At 42.1% G+C, this 16,642-nt stretch overlaps 1 long non-coding RNA gene across 1 annotated transcript; it reads left to right on the top strand.

Annotated features, from left to right (window-relative positions):
• The first annotated feature begins 12,955 nt into the window (after positions 1–12,955).
• LOC127330652 (uncharacterized) lies at positions 12,956–14,714 on the top strand. Its single transcript, XR_007869376.2, has 3 exons — positions 12,956–13,457; positions 13,545–13,699; positions 14,584–14,714. It is a non-coding gene; the product is annotated as an uncharacterized lncRNA (long non-coding RNA).
• The last annotated feature ends 1,928 nt before the right edge of the window (positions 14,715–16,642 follow it).

The raw sequence follows: 16,642 nt of genomic DNA, 5'->3' as shown, positions 1-16,642 counted from the left end.
CCTGTTGTGTCGAAGGATATGGCACGGTCGTCGGCATTGTCTGCGGGAAAGACGGAGGGGCCTGCATGGTGGACGGTGGCTGTAACGGTGGCTGCACGCGCTCGGCCGACAAATCGTCGAGCAAGTTGCGTGCACCGGCCATCGCTGCTGATCTCAGGTGCTTGGGGCCTTTGGAGTTCCCCGGCGCACAGTTGAGGTCAATGGACGAAGGTGACGGCCCCGCCATGGACTCGCCCACCTCTGGTGACCCATCCCGTGACAGGTACGCGTACCGCCCTAACTGTGCCCCCATTTCGTGGAAGCCGGGCGTGTACGCAAACGGGGCAGTCGGCGGGGTAGTTGACCTTGGAGGAAGGGGCCGGGTCACGGACGAGGCCGAGCTCCCCCCCGAGGCCGTGCCGGTGTAGGGATTCGTTGCATAGAAAAAAAAAATTCCTACCGCGAACACGCAATCCAAGCCAAGATGCAATCTAGAAGACGGTAGCAACGAGGGGATGATCGAGACTCACCCTTGAAGAGTTCCAAAGCCTACAAGATGAGGCTCTTGTTGCTGCGGTAGACGTTCACTTTCCGCTTGCAAAAGCGCGTAGAAGATCTTGATCACGGCGCCACGAACGGGCAGCACCTCCGTACTCGGTCACACGTTCGGTTGTTGATGAAGACGACGTCCACCTCCCCGTTCCAGCGGGCAGTGGAAGTAGTAGCTCCTCTTGAATCCGGCAGCACGACGGCATGGTGTCGGTGGTGATGGAGAAACCCGGCGGAGCTTCGCTAAGCGTGCGGGGAAGAAGGAGGAGCGGGGCGGCTAGGGTTTGGGGAGAGGGGGGTGCCGGCCACTATAGGGGTGCGGCCACCTTGTGGTGTTGGGGTGGCCGGCCCCCTCCCCTTGGCCCTCATTATATAGGTGGAACACCCAAGAGTTGGTCTACAAGTCTTCGAATAAGACCCCAAACCAAAACCTTCCATATCACATGAAACCTACCCAAGCTAGGACTCCCACTAGAGGTGGGATTCCCACCTTCCCTTGGGAGGGGGTGGCCGGCCACCTTGGTCGAGCCCAAGGTGGACTCCCCCCTCCTAGGGTTGGCCGGCCATGGGAGGTGGAGTCCCTCCGGGACTCCGCCTTCCTTAGTGATTTCTTCCGGACTTTTCTAGAACCTTCTAGAACCTTCCGTAGAACCTTCCGGATCATTTTAAATCTTATAAAATGACTTCCTATATATGAATCTTATTCTCCGGACCATTCCGGAACTCCTCGTGATGTCCGGGATCTCATCCGGGACTCCGAACAAAACTTCGAACTCCATTCCATATTCAAGTTCTACCATTTCAACATCAAACCTTAAGTGTGTCACCCTACGGTTCGTGAACTATGCGGACATGGTTGAGTACTCTCTCCGACCAATAACCAATAGCGGGATCTGGAGATCCATAATGGCTCCCACATATTCAACGATGACTTTAGTGATCGAATGAACCATTCACATACGATACCAATTCCCTTTGTCACGCGATATTTTACTTGTCCGAGGTTTGATCATCGGTATCACTCTATACCTTGTTCAACCTCGTCTCCTGACAAGTACTCTTTACTCGTAGCGTGTTATGTGGTCTCTTATGAACTTATTCATATGCTTGCATGACATTAGACGACATTCCACCGAGAGGGCCCCAGAGTATATCTATCCGTCATCGGGATGGACAAATCCCACTGTTGATCCATATGCCTCAACTCATACTTTCCGGATACTTAATCCCACCTTTATAACCACCCATTTACGCAGTGGCGTGATGGCGTGTAACTCACACGTTCGTTGGGAACCCCAAGAGGAAGGTATGATGCGCACAGCAGCAAGTTTTCCCTCATAAAGAAACCAAGGTTTATCGAACCAGGAGGAGCCAAGAAGCATGTTGAAGGTTGATGGCGGCGGGATGTAGTGCGGCGCAACACCAGGGATTCCGGCGCCAACGTGGAACCTGCACAACACAACCAAAATACTTTGCCCCAACGAAACAGTGAGGTTGTCAATCTCACCGGCTTGCTGTAACAAAGGATTAACCGTATTGTGTGGAAGATGATTGTTTGCGAAAACGATAGAACAAGTATTGCAGTAGATTGTATTTCAGTAAAGAGAATTGGACCGGGGTCCACAGTTCACTAGAGGTGTCTCTCCCATAAGACAAACAGCATGTTGGGTGAACAAATTACAGTTGGGCAATTGACAAATAAAGAGGGCATGACCATGCACATACATATCATGATGAGTATAGTGAGATTTAATTGGGCATTACGACAAAGTACATAGACCGCCATCCAACTGCATCTATGCCTAAAAAGTCCACCTTCAGGTTATCATCCGAACCCCCTCCAGTATTAAGTTGCTAACAACAGACAATTGCATTAAGTATTGCGCGTAATGTAACTAGTGACTACATCCTTGAAAATACCACTAATGTTTTATGCCTAGTGGCAACAGCACATCCATAACCTTAGTGGTTCTTGTCACTCCTCCAGATTCACGGAGACATGAACCCACTATCGAGCATAAATACTCCCTCTTGGAGTTACTAGCATCAACTTGGCCAGAGCATCTACTAATAACGGAGAGCATGCAAGATCATAAACAACACATAGATATAACTTTGATAATCAACATAACAAGTATTCTCTATTCATCGGATCCCAACAAACGCAACATATAGAATTACAGATAGATGATCTTGATCATGTTAGGCAGCTCACAAGATCCGACAATGATAGCACAATGGGGAGAAGACAACCATCTAGCTACTGCTATGGACCCATAGTCCAGGGGTAGACTACTCACACATCACACCGGAGGCGACCATGGCGGCGTAGAGTCCTCCGGGAGATGATTCCCCTCTCCGGCAGGGTGCCGGAGGCGATCTCTGGATCCCCGAGATGGGATCGGCGTTGGCGGCGTCTGCGGAAGGTTTTCCGTATCGTGGCTCTCGGTGCGGGGGTTTCGTCACGGAGGCTATTTGTAGGCGGAAGGGCAGGTCGGGGAGGCGGCACGGGGCCCCACACCACGGGGCCGCGCGGCCAAGGGGGCCGCGCCGCCTAGGGTGTGGCCCCCTCGTCGCCCCTCTTCGTCTCTCCTTCGGACTTCTGGAAGCTTCGTGGAAAAATAGGGCCCTGGGCTTTGATTTCGTCCAATTCCGAGAATATTTCCTTACTAGGATTTCTGAAACCAAAAACAGCAGAAAACAGCAACTGGCACTTCGGCATCTTGTTAATAGGTTAGTTCTAGAAAATGCACGAATATGACATAAAGTGTGCATAAAACATGTAGATAACATCAATAATGTGGCATGGAACATAAGAAATTATCGATACGTCGGAGACGTATCAGCATCCCCAAGCTTAGTTACGCTCGTCCCGAAGCGGGTAAAACGATAACACAGATAATTTATGGAGTGACATGCCATCATAATCTTGATCATACTATTTGTAAAGCATATGTAGTGAATGCAGCGATCAAAACAATGTATATGACATGAGTAAACAAGTGAATCATAAAGCAAAGACTTTTCATGAATAGCACTTCAAGACAAGCATCAATAAGTCTTGCATAAGAGTTAACTCATAAAGCAATAATTCAAAGTAAAGGTATTGAAGCAACACAAAAGAAGATTAAGTTTCAGCGGTTGCTTTCAACTTGTAACATGTATATCTCATGGATATTGTCAACATAGAGTAATATAATAAGTGCAATAAGCAACTATGTAAGAATCAATGCACAGTTCACACAGGTGTTTGCTTCTTGAGGTGGAGAGAAATAGGTGAACTGACTCAACATTGAAAGTAAAAGAATGGTCCTCCATAGAGGAAAAGCATCGATTGCTATATTTGTGCTAGAGCTTTGATTTTGAAAACATGAAACAATTTTGTCAATGGTAGTAATAAAGCATATGCATCATGTAAATTATATCTTATAAGTTGCAAGCCTCATGCATAGTGTACTAATAGTGCCCGCACCTTGTCCTAATTAGCTTGGACTACCTGGATTATCACCGCAATACATATGCTTTAACCAAGTTTCACAAAGGGGTACCTCTATGCCGCCTGTACAAAGGTCTAAGGAGAAAGCTCGCATTTGGATTTCTCGCTTTTGATTATTCTCAACTTAGACATCCATACCGGGACAACATAGACAACAGATAATGGACTCCTCTTTTAATGCTTTAAGCATTCAGCAACAATTAATTCTTTTCTCATTAGAGATTTGAGGATGTTTGTCCAAAACTGAAACTTCCACCATGGATCATGGCTTTAGTTAGCGGCCCAATGTTCTTCTCTAACAATATGCATGCTCAAACCATTCAACTCAGTGTAGATCGCCCTTACTTGAGACAAGGCAGAACATGCATAGCAACTCACATGAAATTCAACAATGAATAGTTGATGGCGTCCCCAGTAAACATGGTTATCGCACAACAAGCAACTTAGTAAGAGATAAAGTGCATAATTACATATTCAATACCACAATAGTTTTTAAGCTATTTGTCCCATGAGCTATATATTGCAAAGCTGAATGATGGAATTTTAAAGGTAGCACTCAAGCAATTTACTTTGGAATGGCGGAAAATACCATGTAGTAGGTAGGTATAGTGGACACAAATGGCATAGTGGTTGGCTCAAGTATTTTGGATGCATGAGAAGTATTCCCTCTCGATACAAGGTTTAGGCTAGCAAGGCTTATTTGAAACAAACACAAGGATGAACCGGTGCAGCAAAACTCACATAAAAGACATATTGAAAACATTATAAGACTCTACACCGTCTTCCTTGTTGTTCAAACTCAATACTAGAAATTATCTAGACCTTAGAGAAACCAAATATGCAAACCAAATTTTAGCATGCTCTATGTATTTCTTCATTAATGGGTGCAAAGCATATGATGCAAGAGCTTAATCATGATCACAACAATTGCCAAGTATCACATTACCCAAAACATTTATAGCAATTACTACATGTATCATTTTCCAATTCCAACCATATAACAATTTAACGAAGGAGAAACTTCGCCATGAATACTATGAGTAGAAACCAAGGACATACTTGTCCATATGCTACAGCGGAGCGTGTCTCTCTCCCATAAAGTGAATGCTAGGATCCATTTTATTCAAACAAAACAAAAAACAAAAACAAACCGACGCTCCAAGAAAAAGCACATAAGATGTGATGGAATAAAAATATAGTTTCAGGGGAGGAACCTGATAATGTTGTCGATGAAGAAGGGGATGCCTTGGGCATCCCCAAGCTTAGACGCTTGAGTCTTCTTGATATATGCAGGGGTGAACCACCGGGGCATCCCCAAGCTTAGAGCTTTCACTCTCCTTGATCATGTTGCATCATACTCCTCTCTTGATCCTTGAAAACTTCCTCCACACCAAACTCGAAACAACTCATTAGAGGGTTAGTGCACAATATAAATTAACATATTCAGAGGTGACACAATCATTCTTAACACTTCTGGACATTGCATAATGCTACTGGACATTAGTGGATCAAAGAAATTCATCCAACATAGCAAAAGAGGCAATGCGAAATAAAAGGCAGAATCTATCAAAACAGAACAGTTCATATTGACGAATTTTAAAATGGCACCAGACTTGCTCAAATGAAAATGCTCAAATTGAATGAAAGTTGCGTACATATCTGAGGATCATGCACGTAAATTGGCTTAATTTTCTGAGCTACCTACAGGGAGGTGGACCCAGATTCGTGACAGCAAAGAAATCTGGAACTGTGCAGTAATCCAAATCTAGTACTTACTTTTCTATCAACGGCTTAACTTGGCACAACAAAACACAAAACTAAGATAAGGAGAGGTTGCTACAGTAGTAAACAACTTCCAAGACACAAAATAAAACAAAGTACTGTAGGTAAAAACATGGGTTGTCTCCCATAAGCGCTTTTCTTTAACGCCTTTCAGCTAGGCGCAGAAAGTGTGTATAAAGTATTATCAAGAGACGAAGTGTCAACATCATAACTTGTTCTCATAATAGAATCAAAAGGTAACTTGATTCTCTTTCTAGGGAAGTGTTCCATACCTTTCTTGAGAGGAAATTGATATTTTATATTACCTTCCTTCATATCAATGATAGCACCAACAGTTCGAAGAAAAGGTCTTCCCAATATAATGGGACAAGATGCATTGCATTCAATATCCAAGACAACAAAATCAACGGGGACAAGGTTATTGTTAACGGTAATGCGAACATTATCAACTTTACCCAAAGGTTTCTTTGTAGAATGATCAGCAAGATTAACATCTAAATAACAATTTTTTAGCGGTGGCAAGTCAAGCATATTATAAATTTTCTTAGGCATAACAGAAATACTTGCACCAAGATCACATAAAGCATTACAATCAAAATCTTTAACCTTCATCTTAATGATGGGCTCCCAACCATCCTCTAGCTTCCTAGGAATAGAGGCTTCGCGCTCTAGTTTCTCTTCTCTAGCTTTTATGAGAGCATTTGTAATATGATGTGTAAAAGCCAAATTTATAGCACTAGCATTAGGACTTTTAGCAAGTTTTTGCAAGAACTTTATAACTTCAGAGATGTGGCAATCATCAAAATTCAAACCATTATAATCTAAAGCAATGGGATCATCATCCCCAATGTTGGAAAAAATTTCAGCAGCTTTATCGCGAGCGGTTTAATGATTTAGCGATTTCAGCGGTTTCTCGCGCTTTGCATTAGAAGTGGAAACATTGCTAACACCAATTCTTTTATTAGTATTAGTAGGAGGTGCAGCAACATGTGTAGCATTAGCATTACTAGTGGTGGTAATAGTCCAAACTTTAGCTACATTCTTCTCTTTAGCTAGTCTTTCATTTTCTTCTCTATCCCACCTAGCACGCAGTTCAGCCATTAATCTTATATTCTCATTAATTCTAACTTGAATGGCATTTGCTGTAGTAGTAATTTTATCATCTAAATCCTCAGGTTTAGCAGCCATTTTATTAATTAAAGAAGATTGTGATGCAGACATGTATGAGATTCGGGTTTCAGCATTAGCAAGTTTAGTTTGCAACCCCGAGATCTCCCTATTCAGATTTTCAAGTTGATTCCCTATATTCTTCAACAAGGTAGATTGCTCATTCATAGTCTTAGTAAACAATTTATTTTGCTCATATTGTGATTGCATAAAGCTCTTGGTGGATCTTTCAATTTCTAGCATCTTTTCTTCATTAGGTGAAGCATATCTACCATAAGAATTACCATTAGCAGGGTATGGCCTAGAATCATTGTGATTGTTATTTCTAATGAAATTCACATCAACATATTCTTTTTGAGCAACTAATGACGCTAACGGAACATTATTAGAATCAATATTAGTCCTATCATTCACAAGCATAGACATAATAGCATCAATCTTATCACTCAAGGAAGAGGTTTCTTCGACAGAATTTACCTTCTTACCTTGTGGAGCTCTTTCCGTGTGCCATTCAGAGTAGTTGATCATCATATTATCAAGAAGCTTTGTTGCTTCACCAAGAGTGATGGACATAAAGGTACCTCCAGCAGCTGAATCCAATAAATTCCGTGAAGAAAAATTTAGTCCTGCATAGAAGGTTTGGATAATCATCCAAGTAGTCAGTCCATGGGTTGGGCAATTTTTAACCAAAGATTTCATTCTTTCCCAAGCTTGAGCAACATGTTTAGTATCTAATTGTTTAAAATTCATTATGCTACTCCTCAAAGATATAATTTTAGCAGGGGGATAATATCTACCAATAAAAGCATCCTTGCATTTAGTCCATGAATCAATACTATTCTTAGGCAGAGATAGCAACCAATCTTTAGCTCTTCCTCTTAATGAGAAAGGGAACAATTTTAGTTTAATAATATCACCATCTACATCTTTATATTTTTGCATTTCACATAGTTCAACAAAATTATTAAGATGGGCAGCAGCATCATCAGAACTTACACCAGAAAATTGCTCTCGCATAACAAGATTCAGTAAAGCAGGTTTAATTTCAAAGAATTCTGCTGTAGTAGCAGGTGGAGCAATATGTGTGCATAAGAAATCATTATTATTTGTGGTTGTGAAGTCACACAACTTAGTATTTTCAGCGTTGGCCATTTTAGCAACAGTAAATAAAGCAAACTAGATAAAGTAAATGCAAGTAACTAAATTTTTTTTGTGTTTTTGATATAGTGAACAAGATAGTAAATAAAGTAAAACTAGCAACTAATTTTTTTGTATTTTGATTTAGTGCAGCAAACAAAGTAGTAAATAAAACTAAGCAAGACAAAAACAAAGTAAAGAGATTGAGAAGTGGAGACTCCCCTTGCAGCGTGTCTTGAGCTCCCCGGCAACGGCGCCAGAAAAAGAGCTTGATGGCGTGTAACTCACACGTTCGTTGGGAACCCCAAGAGGAAGGTATGATGCGCACAGCAGCAAGTTTTCCCTCAGAAAGAAACCAAGGTTTATCGAACCAGGAGGAGCCAAGAAGCACGTTGAAGGTTGATGGCGGCGGGATGTAGTGCGGCGCAACACCAGGGATTTCGGCGCCAACGTGGAACCTGCACAACACAACCAAAGTACTTTGCCCCAACGAAACAGTGAGGTTGTCAATCTCACCGGCTTGCTGTAACAAAGGATTAACCGTATTGTGTGGAAGATGATTGTTTGCAGAAAACAGTAGAACAAGTATTGCAGTAGATTGTATTTCAGTAAAGAGAATTGGACCGGGGTCCACAGTTCACTAGAGGTGTCTCTCCCATAAGACAAACAGCATGTTGGGTGAACAAATTACAGTTGGGCAATTGACAAATAAAGAGGGCATGACCATGCACATACATATCATGATGAGTATAGTGAGATTTAATTGGGCATTACGACAAAGTACATAGACCGCCATCCAACTGCATCTATGCCTAAAAAGTCCACCTTCAGGTTATCATCTGAACCCCCTCCGGTATTAAGTTGCTAACAACAGACAATTGCATTAAGTATTGCGCGTAATGTAACTAGTGACTACATCCTTGAACATAGCACTAATGTTTTATCCCTAGTGGCAACAGCACATCCATAACCTTAGTGGTTCTTGTCACTCCTCCAGATTCACGGAGACATGAACCCACTATCGAGCATAAATACTCCCTCTTGGAGTTACTAGCATCAACTTGGCCAGAGCATCTACTAATAACGGAGAGCATGCAAGATCATAAACAACACATAGATATAACTTTGATAATCAACATAACAAGTATTCTCTATTCATCGGATCCCAACAAACGCAACATATAGAATTACAGATAGATGATCTTGATCATGTTAGGCAGCTCACAAGATCTGACAATGATAGCACAATGGGGAGAAGACAACCATCTAGCTACTGCTATGGACCCATAGTCCAGGGGTAGACTACTCACACATCACACCGGAGGCGACCATGGCGGCGTAGAGTCCTCCGGGAGATGATTCCCCTCTCCGGCAGGGTGCTGGAGGCGATCTCCTGGATCCCCCGAGATGGGATCGGCGTTGGCGGCATCTCTGGAAGGTTTTCCGTATCGTGGCTCTCGGTACTGGGGGTTTCGTCACGGAGGCTATTTGTAGGCGGAAGGGCAGGTCAAGAGGCGGCACGGGGGCCCCACACCACAGGGCCGCGCGGCCAAGGGGGGCCGCGCCGCCCTAGGGTGTGGCCCCCTCGTGGCCCCTCTTCGTCTCTCCTTCGGACTTCTGGAAGCTTCGTGGAAAAATAGGCCCCTGGGCTTTGATTTCGTCCAATTCCGAGAATATTTCCTTACTAGGATTTCTGAAACCAAAAACAGCAGAAAACGACAAGCGGCACTTCGGCATCTTGTTAATAGGTTAGTTCCAGAAAATGCACGAATATGACATAAAGTGTGCATAAAACATGTAGATAACATCAATAATGTGGCATGGAACATAAGAAATTATCGATACGTCGGAGACGTATCATGGCGTTTGATGTAATCAAAGTACCTTTCCGGTATAAGTGATTTACATGATCTCATGGTCATAAGGACTAGGTAACTATGTATCGAAAGCTTATAGCAAATAACTTAATGACGTGATCTTATGCTACGCTTAATTGGGTGTGTCCATTACATCATTCTTACAATGATATAACCTTGTTATTAATAACATCCAATGTTCATGATTATGAAACTAATCATCCATTAATCAACAAGCTAGTTAAGAGGCATACTAGGGACTCTTTGTTGTTTACATATCACACATGTATCAATGTTTCGGTTAATACAATTATAGCATGATATATAAACATTTATCATAAACATAAAGATATATAATAACCACTTTTATTATTGCCTCTTGGGCATATCTCCTTCAGTCTCCCACTTGCACTAGAGTCAATAATCTAGATTACATTGTAAGGTACCTAACACCCATGGCATTCTGGTGTTGGTCATGCTTTGCCTTAGGGAGAGCTTTAGTCAACGGATCTGCTACATTCAGATCAGTGTGTACTTTGCAAATCTTTACTTCTCCATCTTCGATGTACTCGCGAATCGAGTGGTAACGCAGCTTGATATGCTTCAGCCTCTTGTGTGACCTCGGTTCTTGTGCATTGGCGATGGCACCCATGTTGTCACAGTAGATGACTAGTGGGTCCAATGCACTAGGAACCACACCGAGCTCTACAATGAACCTCTTCATCCATACCGCTTCTGATGAAGCCTCTGAAGCCGCTATGTACTCTGATTCTGTTGAAGACTTCACCACCGTGCACTGCTTCGAGCTTGCCCAGCTTACTGCAGCACCATTCAATATAAACACGTACCCAGACTGTGACTTAGAGTCATCAGGATCAGTGTTCCAACTTGCATCGGTGTAACCGCTTACAACGAGCTCTTGGTCACCTCCATAACAAAGAAACATATCCTTAGTTCTTTTCAAGTACTTCAGGATATTCTTGACCGCTGTCCAGTGTTCCATTCCTGGATCACTTTGATATCTGCTAGTCAAACTAACAGCATGTGCTATATCCGGTCTAGTACATAGCATGGCATACATGATAGATCCTACTGCCGAGGCATAGGGGATATTACTCATCCTTTCTCTTTCTTCTGCCGTAGCCGGTCCTTGAGTCTTACTCAAGACCTTGCCTGGTAACATAGGTAAGAACCCTTTCTTACTTTCGTCCATTCTAAACTTCTTTAGAATCTTGTCCAGGTATGTACTCTGTGATAGCCCTATTAGGCGTCTTGATCTATCTCTATAAATCTTGATGCCTAATATATACTGTAACACCCCAACTTTTTCAACCTTGATTAGTTGTCCTTATTTCAAAAATAAGGGGGAACAAAAACTTTTTCTATAGACTAATTAAGGTGAATTGCCTTGATCTGTTTGCTATGATGAATTGCCTTGATCTGTTGGTAGATGAATTGTCTTGATTTGCTTGTTGAATTTTTGTCTTGAGCTACCTCATAGAACGACACCCCTAGTGGTTAAACAAGCAACTCACCAAATAAAACACATGTGTGGCTTAGGAAGAATTGTTTTCCTTCTTACTACATCAAACCTCTCTCCTGATGACAACATGGGTGTGCCATCTTGATTTTTCTCTTTGTGGTACAAGATAGCTCAATCATCCTTAATTCACAACTTGGTGATCTCAATGCATGGATCTCATCTGTGCATCTCCCTCTACAATTTCCACATCCTGCATGTCTCATTCTACCCTTGCATCACATATATTCAACTTGATCTTATACCCTATCCAATGATTCAACTCTAGATCACTTCCTTCACTTTTACCTCTTGTTTTTATTCAAGTTTAATCTTCACAAAACCAAGAGTGGGAATGATGGATACATTTTGTAGCCACCATCTACCCTTGAGAACACTCCTCCCTAAATTAGTTTCCCTCCTCAAAAATCCTACAGTTTTCCTTCTCTAGTTTTGATCACAAAACTACTTCTAGTTTTATTAAAACTTTCCAAGATTTCTCTTCAAAGAAAACAAGGAGCTGAAATGGGTTTTGTTTTTCATCCCATTTCTACCAAGTATTGATTTATAAAACATTATTTCTATTTTGCTTTGTTTTAACAAAAAGCTTGTTTATGGTACCTATACCATTTCTTGTTTTCCTCTTGCTTATTTTTACCTTTGAGAAAAACTCTACCTTACTTGAGAAAGTAAGTAGAATATTTTGAACCCCTATGTTCCAACTAGTTTTATCTCAACACTTTCAAACTTCATTCCACTTGAGTTCATTCCCAAGTGTCCCTAGACAATTGAGGTGTTTCAAATACTTTTCAAACAAGATCTATTTCAAATGACAACTCTTGCACATCTTATGCACATCTCTGATCCACCACATTGTATCCCCTCCATCCTCCAATTCTGGATCAAATGGATGATCATTTGATACTTTCAACTCACTCCCTATTAACCTCTCCTTTGTAGAGCAATTTATATTCTTTTCCATCATTACCTTGACCTCATGAATTCATGATTTAAGTCCCCATATTCTTCATTGTGAGTATATGGTTACTTCACTCACCATCTCTCTTAATCTTGCTCTACCATTGTCTCAACCACCATCACCACCATCATCTCTTGGCCAATATGATAATTTTATCAAAGTACTTTATTCTCCAACATTGCCACCAATGTTTATTATCACCTCTCTCCCAAATTTTAATACATCATCAAACCATTTTTAGCTAACCCCTCAAATACTCAACCTTGGTCGACATTCATGAAGTGGCATTGCACTTTGTTTGTTCACTTGTGGTTGTCAAGAAGGAGCCGACCATGGCAAGAAAATTCGGCCAGCCCTCCCTCCTCATTTCCTTCTCTTCCAAGCCTTGCCTCCCAACTACCCCAATCACTAAATGGGCAGCCACCCAACTTGGCCAATCAAATAAGGAGGCAGCCACCCCTCTCCCTCTATAAAATGGCCCTTGGCCGGCCACTCCCTCCTCCTTTGGTCATTTTTCTCACACTCCACTCCCTCACACTCTCCTCTACCTCTCCCCCACGAAAATGCTGCTGCCCCTTGCTCCCATGGCCGGCCATGGCCATGGAAGGCACTCCAAGATGAAGCTCCCTCCTCCCTCAAGCTCCTCCTCACCATGAGAGCCTCCCTCTCCTTCTTCTCCCCAACCCTAGATGGTTTTCTCTCCTATTCCTCTTCCTCCATTGCTAAGATTGGATCTTGATGCAGGTGCATGTTGGTCCAAGCATGGAGAAGCTTGAGCTATACTCAGATCTGAAGTTCTTGAGCAAAGTTCGTCCAAATCCTTGCAGTAATTTCTGCTATCTTGCTGTTTCAGATTCTGGTACGAACTTGTAAAATCCACCAAATCTCGTGCGCAGATCCAAATCGAGTGATTCAAAGTTCCGCAGATAGATACGGAAAAGATCTACAACTTGGCGTTGGTATCATCCTCAAATTCGTTACGGATTGTCCGTGGTAAATAAAGTTCTGTAAACATGCAGATTCACTGTTTGTTAGATTAGTTCCGTTTTACGAAACCTTTTTGAGCAAACTCAACTGTAGGTGAAAGCCCTCTTCAATACCTTCATTTTGGCGGTGGTTTCACTTCGATTGACCTCCTGAAACTGAAATGGTTCACAGGTCAAGATCTGGTCAGATCTGACTTTGTCGAATTAAACCAGGAGCTTGGGAACGAATTTTTGAATGGAACCAATTGGGTAAGAACCAGCTTTTCAATACCTTTCAGATGCAGCTGACCTCATATTTTTATGAGTTGTGTACGATTTGTGGTGAATTAAACTTATTCTGTGTGTTCTGCAGACATGGCTGTCAGCTTTTAATTAATCAAAAATCCATTTTTGAACCTAATTGAGTGATTCCACTTCTGTAGGATTGCTGAATGTTTTCTTAATCATCTCAAACAAGTTCCAAACCTTTATCTGTTCTGCAACTCCAAAGTTAAAGCAAATGGTGAAAACATGCAGTAAACTTGGCAATCCATTTGTGAGAGTTTCAGAAACAATTTGAACCCAAATCCAATTGTGTATGCTTCTCTGTTTAATTACCTTTCAAATGCCAGTGGCCACATATTTTTAGGATTTTTCTACGATTTATGGCTTACAGATCTTCTTTTCTGTACAGTCAGGTTCAAAGAAATTCCTAAAATTGTAGGTTTAATATTTTTGGGTGATTCCAATTGGGTTAGTCTTGTATTAGTACTAGCTATCTAGGAAAAATATTATTAGTCTCTGTTCATACATATTTGTTGCTGTTAGTAATGTTTATGTGTGACATGCATTGTTGAAGCAAAACTTTTCGGTTTATTTAAAACCCTTGACCAACTCTTCTTAGTAGAGATGGGCAACCTTTGTTTTATGCTTGCAAAACAAAACCTCTGCAACCTAACATTATCTCTTTTGTTTTGTTTAAGTTTTCAAATGATGTGGTATATGGTTTGCTTCCTATTTTTGTATAGTGATTAAGTGAGCAAATTAAATTAGGAAAACTGTTTTCTACTTTTCCAAAAGTGTTTGAAAATGTTTTTTGAAAGTATTTGATGTCAAACTAATGCTCTTGTCCTCTTTATGATGTTATCTACCAGGGGTACTTAGCTTGTGCCATGGTGATACCGAGAGAGGCAATTGCTAAGTTGTGATACTCTCATACCTTTACTAGGTAAATAAAATGGGTTCTCTTTAAGTTGTTTGTGGTATCTATAAGTCCTTTGTATGGTAGCTCTTTATGGAATGGTTAAATTATGGTTGTTGTATGTTTGTTTTGTTGGTGCAATATGATTGATTGTGTTCCTTTATATTTTCCGGCGATAGATGCGAACGATTCCAGAGAAGATGAAGAAGTGGATCGGACAAGGATTTTATTTATGTTGTTGGGATTCTTATATTGATGGAGTTGAAGAAGTACAGGGACAAATAAGCCAAGGCAAGCCATCTTTTGATCTCTGATCCGGTGTCTAGTTGGATGTCATTTGTTGATGTTCAAAGCACCTTCATTCTATGTGTGTTATTATCTCTATTTATGTCATCTATGTGTGTTTGCAAGTGGGGTACTCCCTAGTGGTGATGCTCCACTATTTGCCCTTGTGTTATGGGATGCATGGTAGCATGGCCGTGCTATCCCACTTGGTTATCTTGTATGCTCAACTTGAGCATGTTCCATCTCAAGATAGTAACTTACACCACACCCACCCCATTTGTAGTACAGAGGTATCATTGTCATGATCTTGGTGTATTCTCAACTTGAGAGGAGTATGCCGTGTACCATCTTGGAGAATATGTTGGATAGTGACACTCCACTATCTAAGTTGTGTAGTTAGCACCACAAATCTGAGAGTATATTCCTCCTTGTGTTGTCATAATACATGCTTAACTTAAGCAAGTATGATCCACTCCACTACCCCTTTATACCTCATCTATGGCGGGATGACTCTCATCTCGGCCGTAGTGCAATTCTAGTTCAACTCATGAAACTATAGGTTGGGAACCCCTCAAGGTTTACCTTGTTGTAAATGTTTATGAAAACCTTGGGTGAGGCAACCTTACCCAAGCGTATGGTTTATGAAAGAAAAGGATCTTGACAAAGATGGTTGGAAAGAGGAAAGTGTGGGTGTGACTTGGGTTTTTGAGAAAAACGACACATGGTTCTTTGTATTCGCCCGGAACAATTACACAGCGCAACCACATTACTCCAACGTGGGCACGGGGCTTAGCTTGACGTTTGTTCTTCTTAGCATGAGGCACCGCACAACTATACAAGGGTACGGTTACCCCCGAGTCCGGGTTGTCATTGTTGGGACAATAGTATAACGGGAGGCCTTCGGGGCTGACCCGTCCGGAAGACACTATGGGTCTCCTGGCTTGGCGGTGGAGCCACGCTCAAGAGGAGGTGAGCTGCCACGGTGCCGGGGAGGTACATACTCCATAGGGTAGGACCTCGTGTTAAGTTGAATGGGCGAAAGGCTTCGACTGGTTATCCGAGACTCGCATACTTTCGTATGACGAACCAGGGATGATCCCGGCGGATTTATCAGATCTTGTGGGGAAAGTGCGCACACTCTGCAGAGTTAAAACTATTCGAATAGCCGCGTCCGCGGTCATGGACGGTTGGGATGGCCGTTACCGAGCTGTGTCGAGTTTTGGTTTTGAAAATGATTTCCAAAGGAAATGCGTGTGTTGGAAGTACCGGAAGGGTACGGGAAAGATGTTGTGCCGACCATGTGGAGATGGTTGAGGAAAATGAAACAAGATGGGGTGACCCTTCCTAGTGTTTTCATGTAGAGGAACTCTTCTTCAATAGATATATAGAGATGTCTTAGATAAATTCTTGGAGTGTCCCCTTCGATTTAGAAGTTGGGATGCTATCTCCACCAAAAACATCTCTTCTCTTCCACATGCTATATCCACAAGAGAAACTACTCTTCCTCTCTTGTCTTCTTTAGTTAGAATTGTTATCACCTTCTTGATGGTTTGCGAGTACAATTCAAATGTACTCACGGCTTTGTCCCTGGCTATTTACTTGGCCAGACTTGGAGGAACACGATGGATGAAGAAGGAGTTGACGACGTCTATGCGAGCTAGGAATGTCTTCCCAGTCAGTTGCCTGTAGGGTTATGGCAGATGACTTGGGTACCGCGCTGCTGAAGT

The sequence above is a fragment of the Lolium perenne genome, chromosome 2 (genome assembly GCF_019359855.2).
Source record: "Lolium perenne isolate Kyuss_39 chromosome 2, Kyuss_2.0, whole genome shotgun sequence".
In the NCBI taxonomy this organism is placed as follows: domain Eukaryota; kingdom Viridiplantae; phylum Streptophyta; class Magnoliopsida; order Poales; family Poaceae; genus Lolium; species Lolium perenne.
Note: the sequence above shows the minus strand (reverse complement) of the source record. Positions and strands in the feature narration are given on the sequence as shown.